We start from the raw sequence: 27,392 nt of genomic DNA, 5'->3' as shown, positions 1-27,392 counted from the left end.
AAAAACCAAGATTATGAATCATAGGTTAAAAAAAAGGAGAAAGATGGACAGCTATGGCAGAGAAAATGTTTTCAGCAAAATCACAGAAGAAAAATATCCCCCAATCTAAGGAAAAAGATGCTGTACTGGCTACATTTATGTCAACTTGACACAAGCTAGAGTCATTAGACAGGAGGGAGCTACAACTAAGAAAATGCCTCCATAAGATCAGGTTTAGACCAACCTGTAGGGCATTTGCTTGATTAGTAATTGATGGGGCAGGACCAACCTGCAGTGAGCGGTGCCATCCCTGGGCTAATGGTTCTAGGTTCTATAAGATAGAAGGATGAGCAAGCCAGGAGGAGTAAGCTAGTAAGCAGAACCCATGGTTGCTGCATCAGGTCCAGGCTCCAGGCTTCTGCTCTGCTTAAGTTCCTGTTCTAATTTCCTTTGATGATGAACTGTCATGTGAAAGTATAAACCAAATTAACCCTTTCCTCCCTATGTTGACTAGGTCATGGTGTTTTATCTCTAGAATAGTAACCCTAACTAAAACAGAAGCTTATCAGGATATAAAAGGAATACAAAAGACCAAAGAGAAAAAAAAAAGACCAAAGAGGACCAGAAAAGAAACTCCCCCTGTTATATGATACCCAAAACACTAAATGTGCAGAACAGAGGAAGGATATTGAAATTAGTAAGTAACAAAGATCAATTATTTATACAAAAGCCAAGCCATCAGAATCACAGTCAATATTTCAATGGATACCATAAAAGCTGAAAGGGATTTGATCCATATTTTGTAAGTTATAATAGAGTATTCAGCCAGTTATAAAAGGAAAAAGAAAAACTTTTCATGATAACAAATCAGAAGAATATATGATCACTAAGCTAACTCAACAGAAGTCACTGGAAAGAATATGTAGGTCTGAGCAGAAGGTTAAAGGTAACCAAGAAGTCATGAGGAACAGAAACAACTTCAGAACATGGGAGCAAAAGAGGTCTAATAGAACATCATAAAAGTAACATAATGTCAGGATCTCATTTTCAAAATAAAGAGAAACAAACAGATTATAACAGAAAACCAAATCCATCTTCTTCCCACCCTCCAAGAAAAACAGCTCACAGTCAATGATAGGGTAAAGGGATGAAAAAAGTTATCCCAAGTAAATGCATCAAGGATTAAGCAGAAATGGATATCCTGGTGTCCTTTAAAACTACTTCAAATGAAAAAAATAATCAGAGACATTAAGAAGGGACACTACTATATTAAAGAAAAAGCTCAACAGCAGGATATAGCAATCATTAGTTGCTGAGAGAGGAGACAGTTTACTCTAGCCCTATATAAATTCACTACTATTCGATTAAAGACAGCATCCAAAACTATTTGAGCACCACTAATTATTCTTGAAGGATCTGAAAAAGATAAAAGGACACCAGGTTACAGAGTGTGGGGGAGGCTGGATCTTGGAGTAGTTGAGAAAAGAATATGCTTGAAACATATTGCATGAAACTGTCAAAGAAATAATGAAAAGTAAAAACAAACAAACAAAAACAACACAATTCCAGAAGTTAGTATCCCTTCTGCCTCAATATGCTAATTAGGGAAATAGCTAGATGTCAAATAAATGTTATTCTTCATCTGTGATGAGAATTCATGTAAAAAGATGATCAATAATACAGAGATGTCTGAGACTAATTGAGGAAAGATGAATCAAGTACACATGTTGGTAAGGACATTTTCCAAGTAGACTAAAGTAATGACACTTAAATAGTAATGATTTGACCCCAAGACAAAATCATTTGAAAATGAATTAAGTCCTCTCTATATTGAGCCGAGGAAAACATCCTTCCAGCTAGCACCTTGATGACATCTTTGTTACAGCCTGATTTATTTGGGCTTTAAGGATTTTCATAATAATTAGTATACCCTCTTCTGTCCATACTTAAGAGACAGACAAAACAGAAAAACACAGAAAGAGATGCAGAGACACACAGAAAGACAAAGATAGAGACATAGAAAGAATACAGTTTTATTCCTTGATACACAGTTTGACGCAATGTTATCAGCATTCAGCAAGAAATGTAGATTAAGTCTTCTAGGCCTTCCACATCAACATACATGTTTAATGAGTTTCTGGATAAGCACAGGGCATAGTATGTTTTGAGAAACAAGTAAGATACCTTCCAACTGCTACTATAGGCATTTTATGCACTGTCTTTTAAGAGGTTGATCCAAAATTAATGTGTGTGTGTGTGTGTGTGTGTGTGTGTGTGTGTGTGTGTGTGTGTGTGTGATTTTTACTAGTTGATCTGAGATGGGAAGTTCTACCTTAAGAGAAGGCTTTGGTCCTGAATTAAATACAAAAGAGAAAGCTAGCTAAGAACTTTCGAGCCTCAATCATTCTTTGTTTACTAAAAATGATGTAGTGTGACCAACTGCTTTGTGTGTGTGTGTGTGTGTGTGTGTGTATTAGAAATAAGAAAAAACATGAATTTTGTGTAACATTGGATTAGTTCATCTTATACAGTCGTCTTTTGTTGTAACATTTTTCAACAGCATGTATTACAGCACATTTTCTTTCCATTCCTTTGTTACTGGAAACCTAATTTTGTTACATAGTTTAACTACTATATATTGTGTTGAAGAAAAACAGGAACAGGTAGATAATTCTCTGCTGTGTGGTCTGGGATTCTATAGGGTAAATATCCAGAAATGCTATAGCTGGATCATATGGAAAATCTAATGTTATAGTTTTAGAAGCTCAAACACTTATTTCCATATGAATGGATCCCCTTATATAAGGGTTTCTCTTTATCCACATGCCAACCATCATCCATCCATTCTCTCTCAGATGAGCTAGACTCCCAATAAAGCTTTCCTTTCATCTCTCTGAACATTTTTGATATGTTAATTTACCATTTGTATATCATCTTTTGAGCACTATCTATTTCATCATCCAATTTATTAATTGTTTTTATCTTTTGGGTTTTTTAAGTTCTTTGTATCTTCTAGGTGGTAATGGGTCTGGTGTATAACTTGCCAAGATTTTATCTTGTTCTTTAGGATAGTTCTTCACTCAAGTAGCTCTTTCTTTTTCTGTAAAGAAGCCATCTGACACGGCAAAGTCATTATTTCCTGCACATCTGAAGTCCTAATGACAAAAGTTCTTGCATAAGCCTATACCTTAAAGTGTTCTTTCTATTGGTTCCTTTGGGTGTTTCAGAATTTGAGGTCTAGTACTCTTCATCTGTTTGGATTGACTTTTGTACAGGATGAGACAGATTCAGTGTCATACTTTTACATATGGCTATCGAGCTTCTCCGGGTATTTTTTTTGTAGAATTCTCCTCAGCAAGTGTGTACTTCTGCTATCTCCATCAATAATCAGCTTTAGTTGCATTGGTTTATATCTGATTCTTCTTTTCTGTTCCATATAGAGATATGTGTCTGGTTTGTGTTGGTAAAAAAATAAATAAATATTTCTTTAACCCCAATCCTCCAGCTGAGTTCTTCACAGAAACTGTACAAACATGGCTTGGAAAATTGTCACAGTGCCATTCAGATTGGTGGCCTTATTTGGTAGATCATTTTCACTTTAGAATTGTTCACAAATGTCAGATCATTCCCCTGGAGCCTCTCTTGTTGGAAAACATGGTTCCTGTAAGATCTTACCCTTTGCTTCAGGGGTGGCTCCATTCCTGTTTGTTTGGTTTTCATTCCCCCCCTCATCTATATCAACACCTTTGAAAATTCTAAACTGAAACTACAAATATATAACAGCTTTCAAAAGTATACTTTGAAAGAAATATCAAGGGGGAGGTGAAAGGTTAGGAGGTTCTTGAAAATGAATATCACAACATTTGTACATATTTAAAGTAAAGAGATGACATTTATGGTAGTTGAGTTAACATTTTAATTTTTCTGAGCAGCTCAATGATTTTAGAGGCAGAATATTAAGCCATTTTCTTTTTTCAACAAATGCCATTGTTTTAAATGCAAATATACACTGTGCATTCATTAATTAAAGGTTATTCTGTAACAGATTCTTTTCTAATTTACTAAAGATCAGACCCTTAGTCATTAGCACAAGCATGTTATTTAATAAGTAAAAAATGCTCATGGTTCAAAGACCAAGAAATTCAAGCTGGAAAATTATTCTTTGCAGCTTCGGCATAATAGTTAGTCTTCCTAACCTTCCTTTAAAAAACAGAAAGTGAAACACAGATGAATAAACAAATGTGTGATCTCTCCTACCCCCTGCATCTTATAATTAATAGTGGGATGGGATTTTAAATGTTAAGGAAATAATAATTTTCCTTCAACAGGGATGAGAGAATTTTGTTTATTAGTTTAGTGTGATTCAATTTGTGAAAATGTGCTTCATTGATCTTTGCAAAGGAACTTTAATTGGAAATGAATATCACAATCTATTTGCCACACCAATGAGTCCAAGTTGCTGCAGTTCATTAAGTACTACACCTGCTATTTAACTTTTCAGGCTGAGAAAAATACCTTGATTTAACACATTTAGGATTGGCTGGTGTGGGAGTTCAAAAACAATACTTTATTTTGTTTACTTAACCAGTTTAAATATATCTCGATTCCTGGGTTAGGATAAATATGACTATCCACTTATACAATTACAAATTATTTTAAAAAGAAATTTAAATAGCAGTCTTAAAAAGGGTCTCACAAAGAAATGAAGAAGGTGGTATTTTGTTTATTTGGTTTTTGGAGAGGTTTCATACAACCACATTTTTAACTCTTTTTATCTCATTTTTTATTTCTTATTTCATTGAGAATTGTGTACAACATGTTTTGGTAATATTCCTTCTCCATGCCCCTGCTCATCTCAGACATACTTACCCTCCTTTCCAACTCCCTATGTTCCTAGCCAGCCTCTCTTCCTCTCCTCTCCTCTCCTCTCCTCTCCTCTCCTCTCCTCTCCTCTCCTCTCCTCTCCTCTCCTCTGCTCTCCTCTCCTCTCCTCCCCTCCCCTCTCCTCTGCTCTCCTCTCCTCTTTCTATCTTCTCAATCTCTACTCCATCCTCAACTCCCCTCCCTATGCCCTAAATAAACTCTATTTCACACTATAAAAAGAAAAGAAAAGAAAATTCTCACATCAATCAGTACTGGATTGGTAGAGATCCTGCCTGTATGATAAGATTTGAAACAAGAGCAGGGCCAAAGGCTTGACTCCACTGAGCTGGGTGTGTGCTATCAGAAAGCATCTTCATGCTGGTTCACAGAATGTTTGAATGATTGTAAGGTCCAAGTGGGGATGGGCTTACACAGCCTCATCCATTCCACTGACACAGCAACTCTTACTTGAGGATTTTAGCTTTTCTAAATAACAGGTGGTGATTTTCTGGTCGAAGTTGGGTGGGAAGGCTAACACTTTAATTACACTTGAAATAGTCAATAAGTTATTGATTGATTTATTGAAGTACCAAGATCAAACTTTTATAATTTAAGACTTTAGAGTTAATACTCATTTGATCCAAGATATACTTCAACATAAAGAAAGAATTCAATAATTTCTGAGAAATACACTTTTATCTCAATTTTTTTGATATTTTTACAAGGAATATATTTCTATGTGTTCATTGAAACTCTAATTCTTATGTCTTCATTATTCTACAAAATTATAACAATTTTGTCTGCACCAATCAATTAATCAATACCTTTAACAAATATTAGCACACTTTCTTGTGAAATTTGGAGTCGAGAAACAATAAGGAAAAGTGCCACACACATGAAATATATTTTATGAATACCTAGGTTGGTATTAAACTTTTAGTACCCAATTTTCATCTCAGTGAGAGTCCCAAAATTTTAATGTGAGGAGAGAATGCCAGTTGATTTGAGTTTCTTGATAAATTCTCTGATTATTCTAATATTCAACAAAACATAAGAATAATTGCTAAAAAATAACAAACAAAATAATAAATACAAGCAATTGTAGAAGCAGTGACATTTTGTCCAAGATAGATATACTTGTGACGAAAAATATGTAAAACTACATCAATGTAGCATTTTTCTCTCACTTTAAAAGTATTGGGGTCATTATAAACACCAAGAAAATAGGAAGGCTAAAACAATAAAATTATAACAACAATGTGCAAACATTGCAGAAACACAGATGAAAACATCGAATGTAGGTTAGGTGTACACAAGGTTTGCTATATTTTAGAGAAAAATATATATTTAAACTGAAGTAAAAATGTGGTCATGGGATTACTTGTACTAATGAAATTATAACTATTTTGAGTTTTCTTTTCTCTTTTTTTTCTTTTTCTTTTTTTCGGAGCTGGGGACCAAGCCAGGGCCTTGTGCTTGCTAGGCAAGCGCTCTACCACTGAGCTAAATCCCCAACCCCTATTTTGAGTTTTCTTATTAATCCTAAGTATTCATCAATAAAAGAGCTACTTTATAGCATTTACGTGACTTACAATAATATTCCAGTACAACTGGCAACCAGAGTCTTATAAACAAAGGAAATAGTGGCCCCGCTACCTACTGGAAACTGTTGGTTACATGAAAACAGAGTATCATGTAGTGATGAAGACACCTACCATGATATATGCCGTTCATGTTTTTTGACTGTGCTGTGATGTTAGGAATGGATTTGAGCAATAGGAAAATGTGGCCAGGGCCTAGGAGGCATGATCAGGGCAGAGCCACATGGGAAACTAAGTCACTTTAACAGCACACTGGACACAGAAGGTCACAATGGCACCTACAGCAGTGCTTTGCTAGTCTAAGTCAATAGCAAAAGCAAACTAAACAACTCTTGATGTACCTCTTCTGTGCCAGTGCATGTTAATATCTGCACTGTTCAAAATAAATGTTAAACCATGGCTTTTCCTCATAGTTCTTACATTGTTACAAATGGATGCTTTCATTGTTGCTTTATTATACTTCCCACTACACATGACATTCTCTTATTCATACTCTTATCTCAGAAACCTACTGAGGATTAAAACTCCTCTAACTACTCCTTCTCTGATAATCATTGTCTGTTCTTTTTTTCTCCTAAAAGGGAGTGAATTTTCTTTTACCACAAAAAGGAAGAGAAAGCAAATAAAATACCACTCACTACATGTACATTCTATTAATCTCTACAGATAGCGCATAGCACTATCATATAACTGTGCTTTTAGGATTCTCCGGAAGGTATCATATGCAAATAATTATAAGCTTGTCACACAAAGTTAATCTGTTAATCTTTCTTCCTCTTCTTCTTCTTCTTCTTCTTCTTCTTCTTCTTCTTCTTCTTCTTCTTCTTCTTCTTCTTCTTCTTCTTTTTCTTCTCCTCCTCCTCTTCCTCCTCCTTCTTCTTCCTCTTCATTAAGACACATACTAATTTAATGTTTATTGAGCAATTACTACCTACTGATATGCAGAAGTACAGTAGAATGGCTTTATACCAGTTAATACACATACTAACTAATATGGATAGCAAGAAAAGAAATATACAGACATAGGCAATTAGCTGCTTGATACATGATTTTCATTGGTTATTTTATTTATTTACATTTCAAATGTTATTCCCCTTCCCAGTTTCCCCTCCGCAAAACCCCTATCCCATACCCTCCAACCATGCTTCTCTGAGGGAGCTCCCTCACCCACCTATGGGGCAGCGGGCTATGAAAGGTACCCTGATTCCTGGTTGAGATAGGTCAAAGCCCTGGGGACCCTAAGGGTCAGCAGGAGCTCCCCAATTTCCCAGGAGATCAGACCCCTATCCTGTAGCTACAGGCCCCACAGTCCCCTATAGAGAGGTTTGAGACAGATCAGTCACCTAGGGCAACACCCAAAGCCCCTCCTCCACAGGTGAGGATGTGACCACCTGTCATGTCAAGACAGATCAGTCATCTAAAAGCAGGATCATGCCCCCAAATATGTAGATGAGCTATTCCCAAGCTCTCAGGCCAAACCTGCTGTCAGACCTTGACCCATTCCAAAATGATTTAAGAATCCTATCCAGAAAAATTAAAGGTATGCAGGAATTATTCCATTGTCTGAGATCTTCTGTCATAAGAGCTGTAACACTGCCACTTGGGGAAGAGATCTTTGCTTCTGGAATCACTGCCAAAAGTTCCCCTGCACCCCTCACTAGCTAGTCAGTCCCCTACTGGCTCAGCCTAGCCCAAAGTCCTGGGTAGAAACAGAAATGGGGTAGTACCAGCAGCAGGAGGCAGCAGAAGCAGTTCCCCCTCTTCTGCCCGAGTTCTCTTCCCTTCACCTGAAACTGTGCACCTAGCGGACCAGAGATCTCCATGGAAAGCCTCCAGCATGAAGGCCAACACCCACCCACTGCTACCTCACTGCCCTAGCATTCCTGTACACTGAGGCATCCAGTCTGAACAGGACCAAGGTCCTCCCCTCCCATTGGTACTAGATAAAGCCATCCTCTACTATATAAGCAGCTGGAGCCAGGGGTCCTTGCTAGTTTAGTCTCTAGGAGCTCTGAGGGCGGGGGGGGGTGTGTGGTTGGTTGATATAATTCTTCTTATGGGAGTGCAAATCCCTTCAGCTGCTTCAGTCCTTCTCACTCCTCCATTGGGGTCCCAGTGCTCAGTCTAATGGTTGTCTGCAAGCATCCACATCTGTATTGGTCAGGCTATGTCATAGAGCTTCTCAGGGGATGGCCATACCAGGCTCCTGTCAGCAAGTGCTTCTTGGCATCAGTAATAGTATCTGAGTTTTGTGTCTCTAGATGGGTTAGATCCCTAGGTGGGGCAGTCTCTGGATGTACTTTTCTTCAGTCTCTGCTCCACTCTTTGCCCCTTCATTTCCCTTAGCGAGGAACAACTCTGTGTTAATATTTTTGAGATGAGTGGATGGGGGCTATGCCTAACCTCTGAATATGCTCTCTACAGGTTCTCTCTTTGTGAAGAAAGGCCAGTGTGCAATAAGAATTCACAAGTGGCAATAAAGGATGGTATGGTTTGTATCTAAAATGTACTCTGAAAGCCCACATGTCAAAGGATGTTAACAGTCCAAGGTACTTTCTGGAGGTGGTATAACCTTCAGGAAGCTGTTATCACAAAAGGAAGTTAGGTCATTGTGGGGGGGGGCTTCTGAAATCTCATGGATGAGCATGAGAGACAGAACATTAAAAGTAGGCAACGTGAGGGGATGGGGGCTTATGGACAAGCAACTGGGAAGGGGAATAACATTTGAAATGTAAGTAAAGAAATATATCCAATAAAAAATTAAAAACAAAGTAGGCGACAATATCAAGCAAATGTACCTAAAGACCTAAAAGAAGGAACATGGTAAAGAGCAAACAGAAGGTTCAGGGTTGTGAGGAGCATGGTGAGGTACAGGCTAAAAATCAGCAGCAGACAGCCTTCCCTGTATCTTAGAAAATAATGTATTTTATTGTGTGTTTATGTGTCTGTGTGTGTATCTGTGTATGTGTAATGGGACAGAGATGTATTGGTACCAGAAAAGAGTATCAGATTCCATAAAGCTGGAGTAACAATTGCTGGCAAGTTTCCCAACAGGGGTACTGGTAACAGAACCCTGGTGTTCTGGAAAATCAGCAAATGCCCTTAAGCACCAAGCAAATGTATGTACAGGCCAACTGCAATATGCCTAACAACATACATGGGCTGGCAGAATCCTACATATAGTTTCATGGCATTAGAGACCACACTGGAAGGACACATTAAGGTATGTGGCCATGGAGGGGTCATCCCAAGTCTAGCTGAAGATACCAGACTCAAAGGGTATCATTTGTAAAACGCTTCACAAAACTGAGTTTCACCATTAATCTTCCATTTCTGTCAACCTCCACTGCTGCTTCCAGCTACGTGCCCTTTGTCAGATGCACTTCTCCACTCTTCACTACCACCTTTTTTTAAAAAACTCCTTCTTGCCACAGTTGTCTTCTGGTTTGGGGTTTGGAGTTTTATCCCTTTTGAATTTCCCTGGATTCCTGTGTTAGGCTCTTCTGATCTCCTCCCCCTTCCTTCACAGTTTGCACCGCACCCCTTCTTCCTGACCCTATTCTGTACACACCTTCTCTGGTTTTCCCTATGCATTAATGCAGAAAAGGATAACACAGCCTAAGAATCAAAAACAAACTCTTCAGAATCTAAGCCCCACACCATCCTTCCGATCGTCACTCTACTTTAAGGCTAAGTACTAGGAAAGAGATCCTTCACCCTGAACACACTCTCAACACTGGCCTTGCTTCAAGAGGATATTGAAACAATATATGGATAGAAGTTTCAAGCAACACGGTGCCAGGACTTTAGAAAGGTGTATGCAAAAAGTCGGTTTCAATAAAACAAATGAACAACCAAACTGTAAAACAAGCAATGTTCCCAAGCACTCATTATTTAGTAGCCCCTCCCCTGAGCTTCCCTTCTTGGTACAATTTTGGTGACCTTTGTCCAGGAACGCTCTCCGAGAGTCAAGGTAATCTCCACAGTGTATTTGGAAGATGTGGTACTTGTCACTGGTCCTTGTCATCCCGTCTGTTTCCCTCACGTACAACACTCAGAGCAACATTCTCTACACGTGACCTGGTCCACATTGAATGATTAATCATCTGCCTTCCTCTTCAAGTTCAGCTGTAGAGTGGCAAGGAAGTGGTCAGGAGGAGGTGCATCAAATCTTGCACTAAAAGTTAAGAGTCCCCAGAAAGGACTGAAGGAGTGAATTTCCTGAAAGACTCTGCCAGAGCCTGACAAATACAAAGGCAGATGCTTGCAGCCAACCATTGGACTGAGAACAGACTCCCTAGTGGAGGAGTTAGAGAAAGGACTGAAGGAGCTGAAGGGGTTTGCAACCCCATAGGAAGAACAACAATATCAACCAACCAGACCCATCCCAACCCCCAGAGCTCACAGGGACTAAACCACCAACCAAAGAGTGTACTCATGAGGGACCCATGGCTCCAGCCGCATGTGTTGAAGAGGATGGCTTTGTTGGACATCAATGAGAGGAAAGGCCCTTGGTCCTGGGAAGGCTTGATGCCCTAGTGTAGTAGAATGCCAGGGAAAGGAGGCATGAGTAAGTGGGTGGGTGGGTGGGTGGCAGAGCACCCTCATAGGAGCAGGGGGAGGGAGAATGGGATAGGGGGTTTCCAGAGGGGAAAACAGGAAAAAGGGATAACATTTGAAATGTGAATAAATAAAATACCTAATTTGAAAAAAAGTGTACGCAAAAAAAAAAAGGAAGAAAAGAAAAGAGAAGGTAGGTGTGCAGATACTTTAAGATTCACTTCTTGAAAACCAACTTTCTATCCTGGTGGAGTTATTGGGAATTTATGTAAAAGATAATTATTGAAAAAGAGAATTGAATACATTTTTAAAAAATGCCTTGCTTTCCTTTAAAAAAAATGTCAAGTTGTAAACTTGAAGGAAGCAATGTTTATTTAAGAACAAGGAACTCCAAATCTGATTTCAAAATTTTAAAGTTAACGTGAGACATATTTCCACATGGAAATTGGTCTCAATCTCTCAGGGTCTAATAAAGGAACAGTGGGAAACCTTTGCACAGTTAAGACCTATGACACTTACTACTTATAACATTTATTACTGATGCAGGGTAGGGATTTGGCTTGTTACAGACAGGCCATGTTGGAAGCAGGGAAGCCGGTCCTCGGATGAGAGCAAAGACCCATATTCAGTGCACCAGCGATGAGGATGAGACCGTCCCTCCTGTTCAGCAGTCCGTGCATGAACTGACATGTTTTCCCACTTCATTTCCTGATGTCCCCGACTGCACTGAACTAATGGGATTACTGCTGTGGTGTTTCTAGTATATAGTTTTATTCTCCTGCAACCCTGCACAACAGGCTACCCACAGGGCACTCATTAAGGTACTTGGGATTCATAAGCTGTGAAGAAACCCTTTAGAGGAAAAAAAAACCTAACAACAACAACAAAATGTCTAAAAGGGAATGTGGTCACCAAGGTGACCGAGGCTCATGTAGTATGAGACTATATAATAGCTGGTAGCACAAAAGACTACAAAGTCAATGCAGTCTCTCCTCTTTGTTACCAACACTCCAGGAGCTGCCCAAGTGAGTGCAGCTGAATGACATGGTATTTCCAAATATCATTGTATCCGCCACCATTACTAGTTGAGCAGCCAAGTGTCTGCTCTGCCTCACAATGCAGTTTCCATTGTAAACGGAGTCTGAGCTGACAGTCTGGTCAGAGAAATAATTAGAGAAAATTTGCTTGCTTGCTTGATTGGGGGGTGGGGTATTGGGAGGAGGCAGACAGAGAGACAGACAGATGAGACAGAGAGACAGTGTCATAGAGTCAAAGAGACAGAGACAGAGAGAGGTGTTCATTTCAAGTGAACCACAGGTAACTCCTTAGGTGACCTTATCCTCAAGAGCAATGCTCCCAATTTTTCTCTTCTATTCTAGTGATGTTTTTAACTGAGATTAAGACAGTTGTGGAAGCCATAGGGATCAATAGTCTCTAAGTCAAACATCAGTCAGTAGCTATACATAAGTTCATCTGCTGGCTTAGTGTTCAGAACTGTGCCTAACAGTTGGTCAAAGAAGTGGTATGTGGTGGCCTGCTTCTGTTGTTGTTGACTTTTAAATATATGTGTCCGTGTCATTTGGCTGGAAAGAAGGCCACTGGACATAACGTTGCCATCAGTCGGTGCCTTCCATGCCTGGAAGGAAGGAGTAAGACCAACTGGTAAGTGGGCCGAGAAAGCTTTCCATGAAAAATCCATCACACTGAAATATCGTATCTGGTTGGCCTCCACGGCTTTCTTTGAGGATTAAGGAGCAGTTTATTCTCGCAATGTGTACTTATCCTCTATCTATTTAGTTGTGCTTGAATCACTCTCACAGTGGTTATTGAACAGCATTCGCCCGCCATGCCTGTTCCTGCTGCATTCCAACATGTACACCCTCGATAGGATGAAGTAGTGCGTGTCTTCAGTGGAGGGTTGGTCTTTTCACATAAGCTTGATGAATGGGGAGTACTCCTAAATTCAATAATATTCAAAGAGTGAGTGTTAAATAATTTTAATCCTTGTTGATAAATATTGAAACCGAAAATTCAAACTGGGAGTTTATGATTTCATTCATGTTTTAGAATATGGAGATGCTGACTAGCTGAGCACTTTAGTGTGAATTTCTGGCATCTTAAAGTAATTTTGAGATATTTGCATAAATAAGTAGAACTTGATATTAGTGCTAATTTTAACCCATAAGTTTTGGCATTAGGCAGCTTCTACCATAATGACATAAATGGAACTAATTTAAAAGGAAAAGTATTTAAATATGTAAAAACTGTTATTCATGGGACAGTAATGACTCTGTACCCAAGAAAGCTCATTTGGACAGAATTAAAGCTATATACTGAATTTTAGACATGAGATAGGAGAAGTTAACTATGTGTATGTCAGTTATAAATTATTGATACCGTAGAAATACTATGTTAGCTATAAAACAAAAAGAAAGTTGGGAATAAAAACAAAATTGTTAGCCTAGTACAACAATGCTTCAAGTAGACATTTCAATAATGAACTATGAAGTGTACTTAAATTAAATAATTATAAGCATACAGTGACGTATCCTGAATAATCATTTTCTTTTAAAATGCTCAAAAATCACTGCAAGAAGTTTAACAAAATTATGTTAGGATAAAAGTAGCTGAAGAAAAATTTCAAAAAATACAAAACAAGAGAAAAAGCACTAAATGTTAACAGCATTCAGTCCACCTTCTAATGATCCTCATTACAGTTTTCACAAGTTGCTCCTCAGGAACTTTATTTTGGAACTAGATATGAATTCAACCATTGTGTAAACTTTCATGTAAATGTTTATAGAAGCAAGAACTGGGAGAAATTTTTGATAGGAAAAAGACATCATGGTTATCACACAGAAGAATAAAATTAAATAATAAGACCCATAAATTTATTTATCTTGGAGAGATATTACAAACTAACGAGTCCTAAACTCAACCAGCGGGAATTAAATATATTTTTCAAAATAATGACTGTATGGATGGAGTTCTTCACTGTACTCGTCTATTAAGAATTTCAGCACAGTATGAGGGTGGCTCAATTGTAGTCTACTTTCACGAAAAATATAATGGTGCTTCAGAAAGCTTTCCTCAAGTGCAAAAAACTATAATGAAAAATAACTGAATTCTTAGAAATAGTTGGGTATCCATAAGTGGAAATATGCTGCAAAACTAAATAGTTATGTTAAATTCACAGATGACTTTTAAGAAATACATATTTGAAGGTAATATAACTGCTAGTAGAAAAAATAACATACGTTGTAACCTTGATGAGCATCAATAGAAAGTTTTATTTTCATGATAATGGTATTTTATGTAGATTGGTTGTAATTTCAATTTAAGTAATATTTGATTTGATTTATTTCTTTATTGTAAAAAAGGAAAATATACTGTGTTTACTTGAAATAATAGAAAATTTTATTATGGCTAATGCATTTTAAACTACTCATCAAGATATTTACAGGAATTTTATAGGCTTCTCTTCTGTGTCACTGTTGTTTCACTCGAAATGACTTTTTGTTTGTTTGTTTTGGCTTGGGATGGCAATGGAGTAGTTTCCATTTTCCACTTTGCTTTGACAGCAATAACCCTAATGTAAACGCTTTGTCAGCAAGATCTGCCTCCATAGAAATCACTTACAGCATCTGTCTCCAAGAGAATGGAAAGAGAACAAGGAATGGAGTGCTACTTACTTCGCACTACAAGACTTCCTGTCTTAGAACGGCTAAATGATACTTGAAAAAAACTAAGTACAAATATCATATTCTAAAAACAGGCGATCACTCAGTGCCTTGGTGCCATGTTTATGTGGTGATAAAATCAGAGCAACCCTGCGGGTCGGGGAGCATGGGAGTCAGTGTGTAGGTATCTCTGTGTGCAACATGAGCACTTAGGTGATGGATTTGCTTGGCATTGCACTAGTAGGGCCAAATTTACTCAGGATGAAAGTTTTTCACTCCGTAGCCATTTGTGTTCAAGTTATTAAAATGCTATAATGAGTTATCCTTATTTCTGCATGAAGCCAGAGCACAGCTTAGTGTACAAGGTAAGCTTTAGCTAGCATTCTTAGGTCATAAACCAAGAGATAATTCATCTCTAAGGATTACTAATGCTCCCTGGGAGGGGCTTTCTTTTGTTTATAATTTAGGAGATTCTGACATACTATTTTCTGTTTCCATGTAGAATATTTATCACAGCTCTTAAAAGATGTGACTCACATCATTAAACATGATCACTTTTAGGATGAAATGATTCACAGTCTAAAATCTAGGCAAAATATTATTTTGCTGTTTCTTTGAATAATTCATTGAATGAGTGTTGAAATATGATTATGCTTGTAAATTTACCATTTTATATTTAAATCTGCTTTTCAGATGATATTACTTTATATTTTATTCTTTCTAATTAAAAATATGCTAGTGTCTATGAAAGGAGGGTCTGTACTAATGCCAATGCCAAGACTGCCATGTACACAAAGAAGACTGATTTTCAGCCTCAGGAAGTGAAGACAATATTATTTTCTGCAGATCATTGCATTATGGATTTATCTAATTAAAGGAGAGTATTTTAAATTTAAGTTAAAAGGAGATAGCCAAGAAAATGACTTTAGGATATAGATGGGATTAGTTACCTTGTCTCACTTATATTCTTTCTTTCTATTCCAGTTAAGGATTGTTTAGTATGTAGCCTGTGTCTGATGATCCTTAACTCCCTTAAGGATCAACGTTTGCACACATTGTTTACAAGAGGCAAATGAAAAACATGTTTAACCATGACTTGGAACATGAAGGGAGAAATGGGAAAAACGAGGGTAGACCTAATTGGGGAAGGGTGAGGGAAGTCAGAGACAATGGGGGAGCATATTAAATAACATTAAGAATGTGTGGAAAAGCCATAGGGAAGCTCATTCTTTTATATTTACTGAAAATTATATACATATACATACATATACATATAGACTAGCAAAAGTTCAGAGATAAGAAACCTCATTTTTAGTCGTTGACCAGGGTATATTCCCACCAAAATCTAAGCTATCACTATAATTCTTAGTTACTTCCCAGAGGTTGAAAATAAGTTCCTTTTGCTGAAGACATCATGCATTTCAGGCACAAGGAATCAAAGGATTCTAGGTGGATCTGACTTAAAAGTCTCCTCACAGAGAACTAGTTTCCGTGATACTGGAAGATGCTATGCAAGGTACCAAGGGAGGGTAGCAAACAGTAGTCCTGTCCAACTACTGTTGGGTGTCTAAGAACCACAGCAATGTCTGGCCGGGAACAATATCTCTAAAGGTTCAGTCATGGCACTCATACCTTGATAGTAACCAAGAGCTACCTAACTGGACTTAAGGCATATTCAACAGGAAAGAAATCGTGTGTAAGAATGGAAACCTAGACAACTGCCTGGGATTAGCGAGGTCATGGACATTACAAGAGACATGACTATGGCTAGTTTACTAGACTCGTTTCCAGAAGCACTGGTACTGTAGCTGGATTCACTGTTTTCACATGGATCTGTCATGACTTTTATCATTCTATATATAGCCCAAGTGTTTACTCCTTTGAAATATAATGTATAGTATTAGAGTGTTAACAAACATTGCTTGAAGAGTCAGGAGTCTTATCCAACGAGATGTTTATTTTGGCATTAAATGAATATCTTGGGAACGCCATCCACCATTATTGTGTTTTATGTGATAGGTCCCTTTCTTGAAAGAAAAACAACATGGGGAGATGTGTAGTGTTAGGGTTAAATATGTATGGAAAATAAACAGTAAAACCCAGAGTCTTCACTGGAATTCCTAGAGTGAATCTATGCTCTTCTGCTGACAAGGGGGAGTTATAAATAAGCAAGGTTATGAAATGACAAGTGGACAGAAAGGCGTTCACTGGCTACCTTCCAGTCAGGGCACTCGTGAGTCTGGTTGGCATCTTAATTACAATACTTGAAGCTAATATTTATGAAAATTGGAGGTTTTAATTTCCTCACATACTGATTTTTCAAGTACATGAGTTAAATACTATTTCTAAAATGTAATTTTCTATTGGTCTTGATATTTTCATTGCAAGGCACTAATGTGAATGCATTCAATTGTAATGATAAGTCAGAAAAATCAATAGTTGAAGATATTAAGACTCAAAACAAAATAACTCTACTTCAAACAGATGAGCAAATGAAAATTGTTGCAATCTCCAAAAGTCCACACCCAATTAGGGTTTGATCAAGCCACATTGGCAGGCAAATCCCACTCTGAGGGGATTGATTCCTTTTAAGGAGATTTAATCTCTGTGGATTCATTTAACTGTAGAACATCACTCTTGAAAATGTGAATGTATCAAGTATGATAATAAATCTGCAAACTGTCAGCTTATATTTTATTCTGTAATACCATTCCTATAATGGGATACAGAATGAAATCACCAATAAGTTCTTAGAAAAAAGATAAAAAGAAATGAAATTTGAAGAGTAGAATTTTATTCTCCTTTCAAGTGCATTCAGTGTTTATAGGGACAGAACTCTACAGTTATGTAAAGTTAGCACTCAACAGATATAATTGATAGGAAGTGACTTGGAAGATACAAGCAAATGAAATGGAGTGTTGGCATAGCTAAACACCCAAGGAAGAAAAGAGGTCGTCTGTGTTTGATGGTACAATACAAAGATCTAAGAGACATTATACCAAAATGACCATATAATTCTAAACAATCTTTCCAAAGGAATGTTTTACTAACTATTACATCCATCTCTTTAGCCATGATGCTTAGCCTTTTCACTGACTCTGAATAACTGAAATGTAATATTTTAAGGGAGTTATTATTAAACATATGAAACATGAAAGAATTGATCCACTATCAGGTTATTCTGGAGACCATTAATATTCTAATGAATATCTGAATAATTTCAGATGCCTTCAATGAAGATAGTTAAGGAACTTGAGAATAAAGTACAATGTCACCTGAATCAGTTTAGTTCCTTATGCTATGATTTTAGGCTTCATATGTATATTGAAGAAATAAATCATATGACTAAGTATATAAACATTTTGAAGACTCTTTTCCTCTCTCCCTTTACCCCTCCTGTGTGCGTGTGTGTGTGTGTGTGTGTGTGTGTGTGTGTGTGTGTGTCTGTTGAGAAAGTTCATAGCTAATTTTATGTCAACACACTGTATTGTTGAGGCATTCACATTGTTATTCATTAGGTGCCCAGCATCTGTTTATGCTTCATGATAAAAAGTTTGTATGCCTTGATCAAAATCCTCCCCCTTTTTCCTGTTTCTTGTCCCTAGCAACTATCACTCTTCACTTGAATGTTAATGTGTATGTCTGATGCATTTCTTAAAGGTTTTGTTACTTTTTAATAGTTAATTATCTAATTATTTGTGTGTACATGCATGCATATCTGCATGTATATGCATACCTCTGTGTGTGTGTGTGTGTGTGTGTGTGTGTGTGTGTGTGTCACAGGCCAAGCTGTAGGAGTCAGCTCTCTCCTTCCAACACATAGGTTTCAGATATTAAGCTCTTGTTGACAGGTGCGTTCACTTACTGAACTATGTGACCCGTCCATGTTTAACTATTTTAGGTTCTACATCTAAATATTAAATATTTGTCTTCCTGTATCTCGGTATGCAATTATATGAATAATTAAAACCTAAACACAAACAGATAAAAATACAAAATTATTTAAATTTCGAAGGCAATGAGTTTTTTAAAGATTAGTCTAGAAAAGGACTGTTTTAGATATAATACCCAAAAGCACAGGCTACAAGATTAAAGACCAACAAGTAGGATTGCATCTGACTGAAAAGCTTGTGTCTGGCAAAAGAAAGAAAGGGCAAGTTTCAACCTGTGGAATAAGATGGTATTTTCAAGTCATGTATCAGACAATGTATACTCGAAATATAAAAACCATTTATGACTCTATAGGATATATATAAACACAAAATCACAAAATAATCATGATCATCAAAGGGCCTTGATAGATAATATGCAAATGAGAAAGTAAAAACTAATATTAATCATCAAGAAAATGCAACTCAAGCCACATATCATACTTGTTAGAATGCTGCTACAAGAAATTTATTAACAAGGATGTAGAGAAAAGAGCCTTTATATGTTACTGGTCAGAATTGCCACAACCACTACAGAAAACACTATGGAGGGTGTTAAAATTTTAAAGTGGAGCAATCTAAGCACTAAGGGTTATACTACCAAAAGAAAGGACATCTGTATCTCATGTTCCTTACACCATCATTTCTAGTGGCCATGGAAGATCCTAAAGGGCCATTATGTGCACGCGTGCATGCAAATACACACACACACACACACACACACACACAGTGTGCCTACTCATGCACTCAGTTTGCATGTTGCTCATACGTATGTGTTTAGGGCTGGATGTTTGGTACTGGATAATCAACTGGTGTGCTCTTCCCCGGGGAAGACTATTTCTCCCACTCTCAGCATCCCTAGTTGTCTGCAGTTATTCTTGTAGAGTTCAGGCTTCATAGGCTTTTCCCCTATGGGTGTGCTCATTGGTATCCTCCTTGCTCAGCTCACTTTTGGATAGTCTGGGCTGGTGAGCCTTATGTTTATAGCTTCTGATATTACTGGGAGCCACATCTCACAGCAAACTCCCTGATCTTCTGGCTCTCACAGTCTTTCCACCCTTTCTTCTGCAATGTTGAGCCTCTGGTGCAGTAAATACTTTGTAGATGTATCCACTGGATTATATTATCTTAACCAACGGCTGGAGACTGGAGCTTCCCCTCCCCTCCCATTCTGTCCCCCTCATCTCTTTCTCTTTCTCTCTATATTATTCTTATTTTTTGAAAATTTCATGCATGCATACAATGTCTGGTCATATCTATTTTCCTCTCTCTCCCTCCAGCTCCCCTCACCCTCCACCTAATAATATATCTCTCATCTTCCTAGCAACCTAGTATCTTAAAAAATAAATAATAGAACCCTAAGTCCAAGTTAGTGCTGCCCATATGCACATGTGCATAAAAACATCTATTGAGACATGGGCAACTTACCTCTAGCTGCTCTTCCCTAAAGAAAAGTTTCTCTGTTCTGTTCTGTTCTCTCTTCTCTTTTCTCTCTCTCTCCCTCTTCCTCTCCCCATCCCTCTCCCCTTCTCTCTATGTAAGATTTTCCAGAGACAAGCTCCTTAGTTAATGATTCATTCTGTACTATGAATATGTCAATTAGTGCTCTGCCTACCTCCAAATGAGTATGTGCTTTTCCAGTAGACAAAGGACCTACCGTGGTTTGGGAGTCTCTTATCTGAGACTTGTATTAGGTGCCATGGAAATGGAGAGAGTGAGATAAAGGCACTATGTGTGAGACAGATCCTTTAACATGGAGCTTCAATGATGTAATATAGCACCAAGAGCACTAACTTTGTGTAACTGAGGTCTGGGTGTGCGGAATAGACCTCAGGGCTGTGAATAGGCAAAGGACAAGCAAATCAAGTGAAGGAAGACTTAAAGAAAGGGATGAACCTGATCAGATAAGTTTTAGACAATTGATAAAACTTATCGAAGGTGACAGGAGAAGATAGAAAAACACCTAAGATGAGGTCTTGTGAACTTAGAACATTAAGAATTTATGAACATTAAGAAATTATATGGGCTGGAGACAGTGGCTAAGAGCACCGATTGCTCTTCCAAAGGTCCTGAGTTCGATTCCAGCAACCACATGGTGACTCACAAACATCGGTAATGGGATCTGATGCCCTCTTCTGGTATGTCTAGAGACAGCAACATTGTACATATATAATAAATAATAAATCTTTTAAAAAAGAATTACATCACATTAAAAAAAAGAAACTACAAGAGTCTGGGCTAAGTGGCACATGCCTTTAATTCCAACACTTGGGGGGCAGAGGTAAGCCTGATTCAGAGAGTGAATTCCAGTACAGCTGGAGTTACTAGGGGAGGGAGTGAAGGAGGGAGGGACACACACACACACACACACACACACACACACACACGGGGAGGGCAGGGAGAGGCTCATAAAAGAGCCTTTGTATTTTTTCCAATGGTGCAGTCTATTTTAAGAGTGACATTTATCACTAGGTATCTCTTTTCCTAAAAAAAAAAAAAAGCTGTCCTTACCCCTTAAGGGTGGATGGTGTTACCTCTAAATGTTGTCTTGAGGTCTCCCTACTGAAAAGCTCTTGAATAAATAGGATGAGTCTGATTAATCAATGTCCTCATGACAGTATTCTAATGGATGCTTCCATGTGCTTTACTCAAATTACTGATTTTATTGCTCCTTGTATGCAATGGCAATTTTAAAAAGTTTATAATATTAATTTCTTAAGTGGCATCTTTTTAAAAAATATTAAATCCAAAGTGTCATTGTACAAGTAGGCAGATTAAGAATTATCGCAGTTGATAAAGAAACTGGCTACAATCTTATCCTTGGTACCACAGTGCTATGTGTGTACTTAGGACAATTTGCTCATTAAATAGAAAGTGAAAGGGAGTAAAAATCCTGCAGTCTCAGCAGAAACTGCTGGTTTGGAATGTCATCTCCCACTTGGCTCAAGTGGCAGAAGGGTTTTTCTCTTCTCTTCTCTTCTCTTCTCTTCTCTTCTCTTCTCTTCTCTTCTCTTCTCTTCTCTTCTCTTCTCTTCTCTTCTCTTCTCTTCTCTTCTCCCCTCCCCTCCCCTCTCCTCTCCCCTCCCCTCCCCTCTCCCCTCCCCTCCCCTCTCCCCTCCCCTCCCCTCCCCTCCCCCCTCCCCTCCCCTCCCCTCTCCCCTCCCCTCTCCCCTCCCCTCTTCTCTTCTTTCTTTCTAGCTAATTTACAGTTCAAAAGTGTTTAATAGTGTGTTACCTACTCTCTACAATTTAAAGCATCCATGACTTTTACATCTTTAAGTGTGGATAATGATAACAACAAACTTGGGGTTCTATGGCAACTATGAGAGTTCAAATATTAATACTTAGGAGTACCTAAGGCCTTTCAAGGGGTGCAGCTATATCAGGTATTGCATGACCTGACACATAAGGCATATGTTTAACCTCTGTATTTGCTCTTTGTTGTGATTGTTATTGTTGATATTATCATTATAAGTTAAAAAGAAACTCAAGTTGTTAAGCTTTCAAGAAAAATGTTCACACATAAAATAGTGGTAATAATTTTAACAAATTACTGGATGCAAGTAAGACAAATCATGTCAGGAAAGTAGAGTACTATTAATTTGCTAAGACGGGTGAGTCTTAGAACTGCTGATAATTATTAATAATTACTACAGGCTTATACTAGCGTGCATTTGCTTGGAGGTGTCTCTGTTTATCTACACAGGTTTACCAGCTGTTCCCATCTATACACCTCATACTGAGTCACCATCAGACTTAGGAGACTCGTCCTATCAATTTTCACCTGAACCTGCTGTGATCCCTTTTGTCTTTTCTAAACTAATCTGTCACTCCAAGGCAAAGATTTGCTCTACCTATCTAGGAAATTCATTATGATACCACACATAGTGTATCAAACACAGTATACTGCAGAATGTCTCTCCATATGGATATGGATGTTATGTGACCTTAATTCTGCTTCCAACCCTGCAACTAGTTTCTCTCCTGATCACAGCATAGACATCTAAATTAGATTTGTCCTTTAGGTATTAAATTGATAGACTACTTGCTTTCTATCATATTTTTCAGCTCCAAAATGTTCATTTAAAGACCATAAAATAAATTTAAGAATCAAGCTACTATATGTCAATATATCCTCTAACCAAATGTTCTTCAGTTCTTCTTCAACATGTCTGTTTCTGGGGGCACTTAGCTGTGCTTTCACATGTGGAAGCCTCAGGTCTGTTTTATATACGTTCCTTTTCCATTCTCTACCTTATGTCCTCAGATAGGGTTTCTCAACCTGGAGCTTACCAATCAGGTCAAACTGACTGACCAGAAAGACCGGAGTATGAACATCTTACCTCTCAAGTGTTGCTATTAAAGGTACCTGCTATAATGTCTGGACTTTACTTTGGTGGTGAGAATCCAAACATGGGTCCTCGTGCTCGAATGGCAATTGCTTTACCCAGGGCACCAATCTCCACCCTTCAATTCACATTGTTAATTTTTAAGTTTCATATTTAATGCATGGATTGCTTATTTGACTAGTAAATATTTGGTGGAAGATTAAATTCTTATTTAATTTTATTTTGCCCAGGGAAATAATTATGTGATTTGAAACATATCAAGCATTTTAATACTTAATTCATGGACCAAAATATGGTATATCTTGACAAATGTTTCAGATATGTTTGAAATGAATATGAATTGAGTTCTTAGTTGGTGGAGCATTCTATAAATGTCACTTAAGTCAAGCGGTTAATGGTGTTCAGGTCTGTATTCTTATTGTATTTCAGAGTATCAGCGGTTCTATAAATTATTTAGGAAGTATATTTGCATTTTCAATACAATGGTTGATTTGTGTCATTATGTGCTTTTGAAGCTCTGTTATAATGCAGAATAAAACTCAAGATTACATCTTCTTAAAATTCATCAAATAACACCCCCTGGCAATGGACAAAGAGACACCTTGTTGGTGGTGGTGTTCTTACATCAGTCAGGGGCAGAGCAGACGGCAGTCCTTTGTTCATCCTAGATTGATGTCTGGCTTGGTGGTCAAAGCTGTGTTATGCTTAGGACTCATAAAAATCAGATCAAATCAAGTCCAGGCAGCACAATGCAGATGGAAGAAGACAGACAGAAACCCATGGACTGCCATACCACCCACGTATCTGCCCTCCAGTGCACAGCACAGGCAATGCACACATGGATAGAGGATGCCACCCAGGGACCTAGCAGCCACATGGCCAGCCTGCAGCTGGAGCCACCACAATGTATGCGCATGTGGTGGGCAGATGGGAAAGAAGTGGAGCAGCATAGTGAAGAAAGACGGAACTGGAGACTCAAGGGTAGAGAGGAGTAGCCTGTTATAAATGGCCAGCCCTGCCCCCTGGGGAAATGGAGAGGTTGCCGCCAGAGATGCCACTCGAGGGTCATGTCTGAGTCTATGGCTGTACAGTGGCAAGCATCAGTGGTGATGTCCATGGCGCTAGAGAATATCAAAATGTCCTTGGTCAGGACAGCTGCCAAGGAGCAACTGAATGTCCCGGGGCTGTGCAGAACTAGCCCCACCCTTCACTGGATGTGGCACTCTGAGAGCTGGCCCAATATCTCATTGCTAGCAGCACAGTGAAGCTGGCCCTGATGGCAAGGGTGTGGGTGAGCCTGCCCCAAAAGATATGAGTGCTGATTCGCCAACTCATTTGTCATTGGGTGGCACAGGTGCAGAGGTGATGCCTACCCCCACCCTGCCCCTTGTCAACTCTGGCAGTTGTGAAAGCTGTCCACAGGGTCATGAGCGCTGGAGAGCTACCCTTGCCCCTTTCCTGATGTGGACTCTGAGATGGATTACTCAAAAATCTATTATCATTTTTGAATGGTTGGCACATGTGAAATGGCCAGTCCTGCTGTTCCAAAGCTGTAGGATCTCTATAACACAGGGCAACAACAGGATATCCGGAAGTCTCGATGAGCATCCAATATTTATGGTATTAGATAAGCCACAGATCTTGAGCCACACCAATGACTTATTACAATGAATTATAAGTGAAGAGTCATGGACAGAGGGATATACTGAGGGACACACTGACACACTACAGCTTCCATGATGAGATGCTTTCTATGCTTTTGTTTTCTGCTGCTGTTATTGTTGTTGTTGATTATTTGTTTGTGTGTTTTCTATTTTGTGGCGGAGGTTACAAGGGCAAAGGGAAGATATGAGGAAACATGAACATGAGGGTGCATTATGTGAAACTCACAAGGAATCAATCAATAAAAAGTTAAAAAAAACCCAAAACATTGATCATTAGTTGTTCCTGTTAATAATAGTAAAACTCTTATTTTGAAATAGCTTTATGCTGTTTATTGCTCTGAACCCTCATGTGGGTCTGAGTCTACCCCACCTGTGGGGTGTGGAAGCACTGCTGGGGAGGCAAAATGCAGGGAGAAGTTGACTGGATTTCCCTGTACTCTGCAGCTATCAGGTGCTGGGATTTAGGGAAGCACCCGAGACACCACTCAGGAGGTGGGGAAACGCAGCCTGGGCTGTGAGAAGACAAAGCTGAGGTTCCCTGACTCCCGGGCAATCCAGTCCCCTCTGGGGTGTCAGGAATGAATGATCAGGGGCCCACAGTCTGTGAAGAGGTTGGGACCTGATGTTGCCAAACTTCTGGACATCCGGGCACTCCTGAGTCTCAGGATTTGGGAGCAGAGTTGGGGTCCTGCAGGTTGATTGTCATTAGCTTGGTGACAGTTGTCAGGGAATTCAGAGAGGCCTTCTGTGGGAGACTTAGGCTATGGCTTTGTAGGGAACGGCCTTCTCCATGCTCACCATGATGGTTTTCAATGAGCAAGGCAGTCTATGTATATCCACACTGTTTATTGGCTGTTCATCATGGAAAATGGACACATACCAACCCCTCAGGGTAGACCAGAGATTAATACCTCTTGCTGGGAAGAATGTCCAGGAAGGGAAGCTTATTGGTTAGACCCTCAGGACCTGTATTTACCTCATGGCCATTGAGAACTTTTCTGGGCCTATGTGACCACAGGCCACTTTTCCTAATGTGGGAAGTGTATTCCAGACCAGGAATCCAAGGGTACCTTGGTGCCGAGGGCTCTGAACTCACTCAACCTACCTTATCTAGCAGTAACATAACCAATGAGGTTATTTTAATTAGTATTTATATGGCATATCATATCTATATTAGTTACTGTTTCATTGCTGTGACAAAATTAGCAAGCATTTTAAGTGAGGAGATTAAGTACAAGGGCGCTGTCCATCACAGTGCTGAGCGTGGCTTTCACCTGTGGCTAAGCCACAGAAGCTTGAGGCTGTTGGTCATGTGCGTCGACACTCGGACAGCAGTGAAAAATGAATTCCAGTGCTCATTTTACTTTTTATTATCTTCAGTCCTTGTTTAATCTGGATGCTCTGCTCAAGGGATGATCCCTGCTGTCCTACACATTTAAAATGGGTCCACCTCCCTCAGTTAAACCTCCCTGGAAACACTCACAGGCATACCTCAATGTAAGCATAACTGATTAGATCTAGTCACATGGATTATGATGGACCAGGACAATATTCACAATATCTGTGCACTTAAAAAAAAGCACAACAAACTCTTTTATATCTTCACATTTAAGCCATGCTTCTTGTAGCTTACCATAATTGATTTTTAAAATTGTTACAATTACACATTTTCTGCCAAATTCCACTTCCTATTAGGGAATCTAACCCACCTACACACATGCATATCAGATCTTTTAAAAGTGGTCCCTAACCGATACATCTACACAATAAGTCTTACACCCAGGGCTCAGGGAAGACGGTGGAAGATCACCTGATCCTCAAGAGACTGGAGACAGTGGTGGGTGGAGAGGTCTGGTGGGGTGGGAGGTGGGAGGGTGGGGGCATCCTCATGGAGACATCGGGGTGAGGAGGAGGTATGATATGGGGAACAGTCAGAAAGTAGACCCGGCGGATAAAATCTAGAGTGTAAAAGAGAAAGATTAAGTAAAATTAAAAAAAAAAAAAGGAATGTAAAAGCCAGAGGGATGCGTTATGGAGAATGTAGGAGCAGAGTATGATTGAAATATATTGCATGAAAGTCTCTAAAATGTATTATACTAAAAAAGAATATACTAAAAATATTGTTCAATATCACACTGAGATGACAAGAGTTTCTTTTCTGGGTATGAGGTCTGGCACCATTAGATTTTGACTCCGCAGGGTTCTGATTGCTGTGTCTTACTGCTGACTCTAGCTTTTCTAATTTTTTTCCATATAAAAATCGTCATTATTTCCATTGGGTTTACTTCTCACCTTAGTCACTGTGGTTTTTATGTTTGAACTTTTATCATGTCTCCCCTATATCTTTCATGTTGATCAACATCTTGAACAGATGAAATGTATTTGAAACGAGCTTCCAAGTCTTCTCTGAAATGCGAATGAGTAGCTCTGTCCTGTTTTGTGTTTAGAGACCTTTTTCTTCTTAATTGTGGGTTGTTCTTCTGTCCTTCCCTTGTCTGATCATTTGTGATCGAGATCTGTTTATTTCCTATGTAAATGTTGCTCATTTATTTATCTATTTATTCACTTTACAACAGATCGAAGCCCCTGTCCCCAGTCTCATTCTTAAAATCCTTCACCCTATTACCTCCTTTCCTTCTCCTCAGAGAATGGGAAGAACCCATGGGCACCATGCCACCTGGGGACAAAACGTCACAGCAGGACTAAGTGCAGCCTTTCCTTTTCAGGCCTGACCAGGCAGTTCAGCTAGGGGAAGGGGATCCAATGC

General features: G+C 38.8%; 1 protein-coding gene and 1 non-coding gene across 4 annotated transcripts in view; one reads left to right on the top strand and one right to left on the bottom strand.

Moving 5' to 3' along the window:
- Positions 1–27,392, bottom strand: part of Spag16 (sperm associated antigen 16) — a 906,763-nt gene that overhangs the window by 74,759 nt on the left and 804,612 nt on the right.
- LOC120094902 (small nucleolar RNA SNORA48) lies at positions 23,536–23,679 on the top strand. Its single transcript, XR_015630033.1, has one exon. It is a non-coding gene; the product is annotated as a small nucleolar RNA SNORA48 (small nucleolar RNA).

The sequence above is a fragment of the Rattus norvegicus genome, chromosome 9 (assembly GCF_021556685.1).
Source record: "Rattus norvegicus strain SHRSP/BbbUtx chromosome 9, alternate assembly SHRSP_T2T, whole genome shotgun sequence".
Lineage (NCBI taxonomy): Eukaryota > Metazoa > Chordata > Mammalia > Rodentia > Muridae > Rattus > Rattus norvegicus.
Note: the sequence above shows the minus strand (reverse complement) of the source record. Positions and strands in the feature narration are given on the sequence as shown.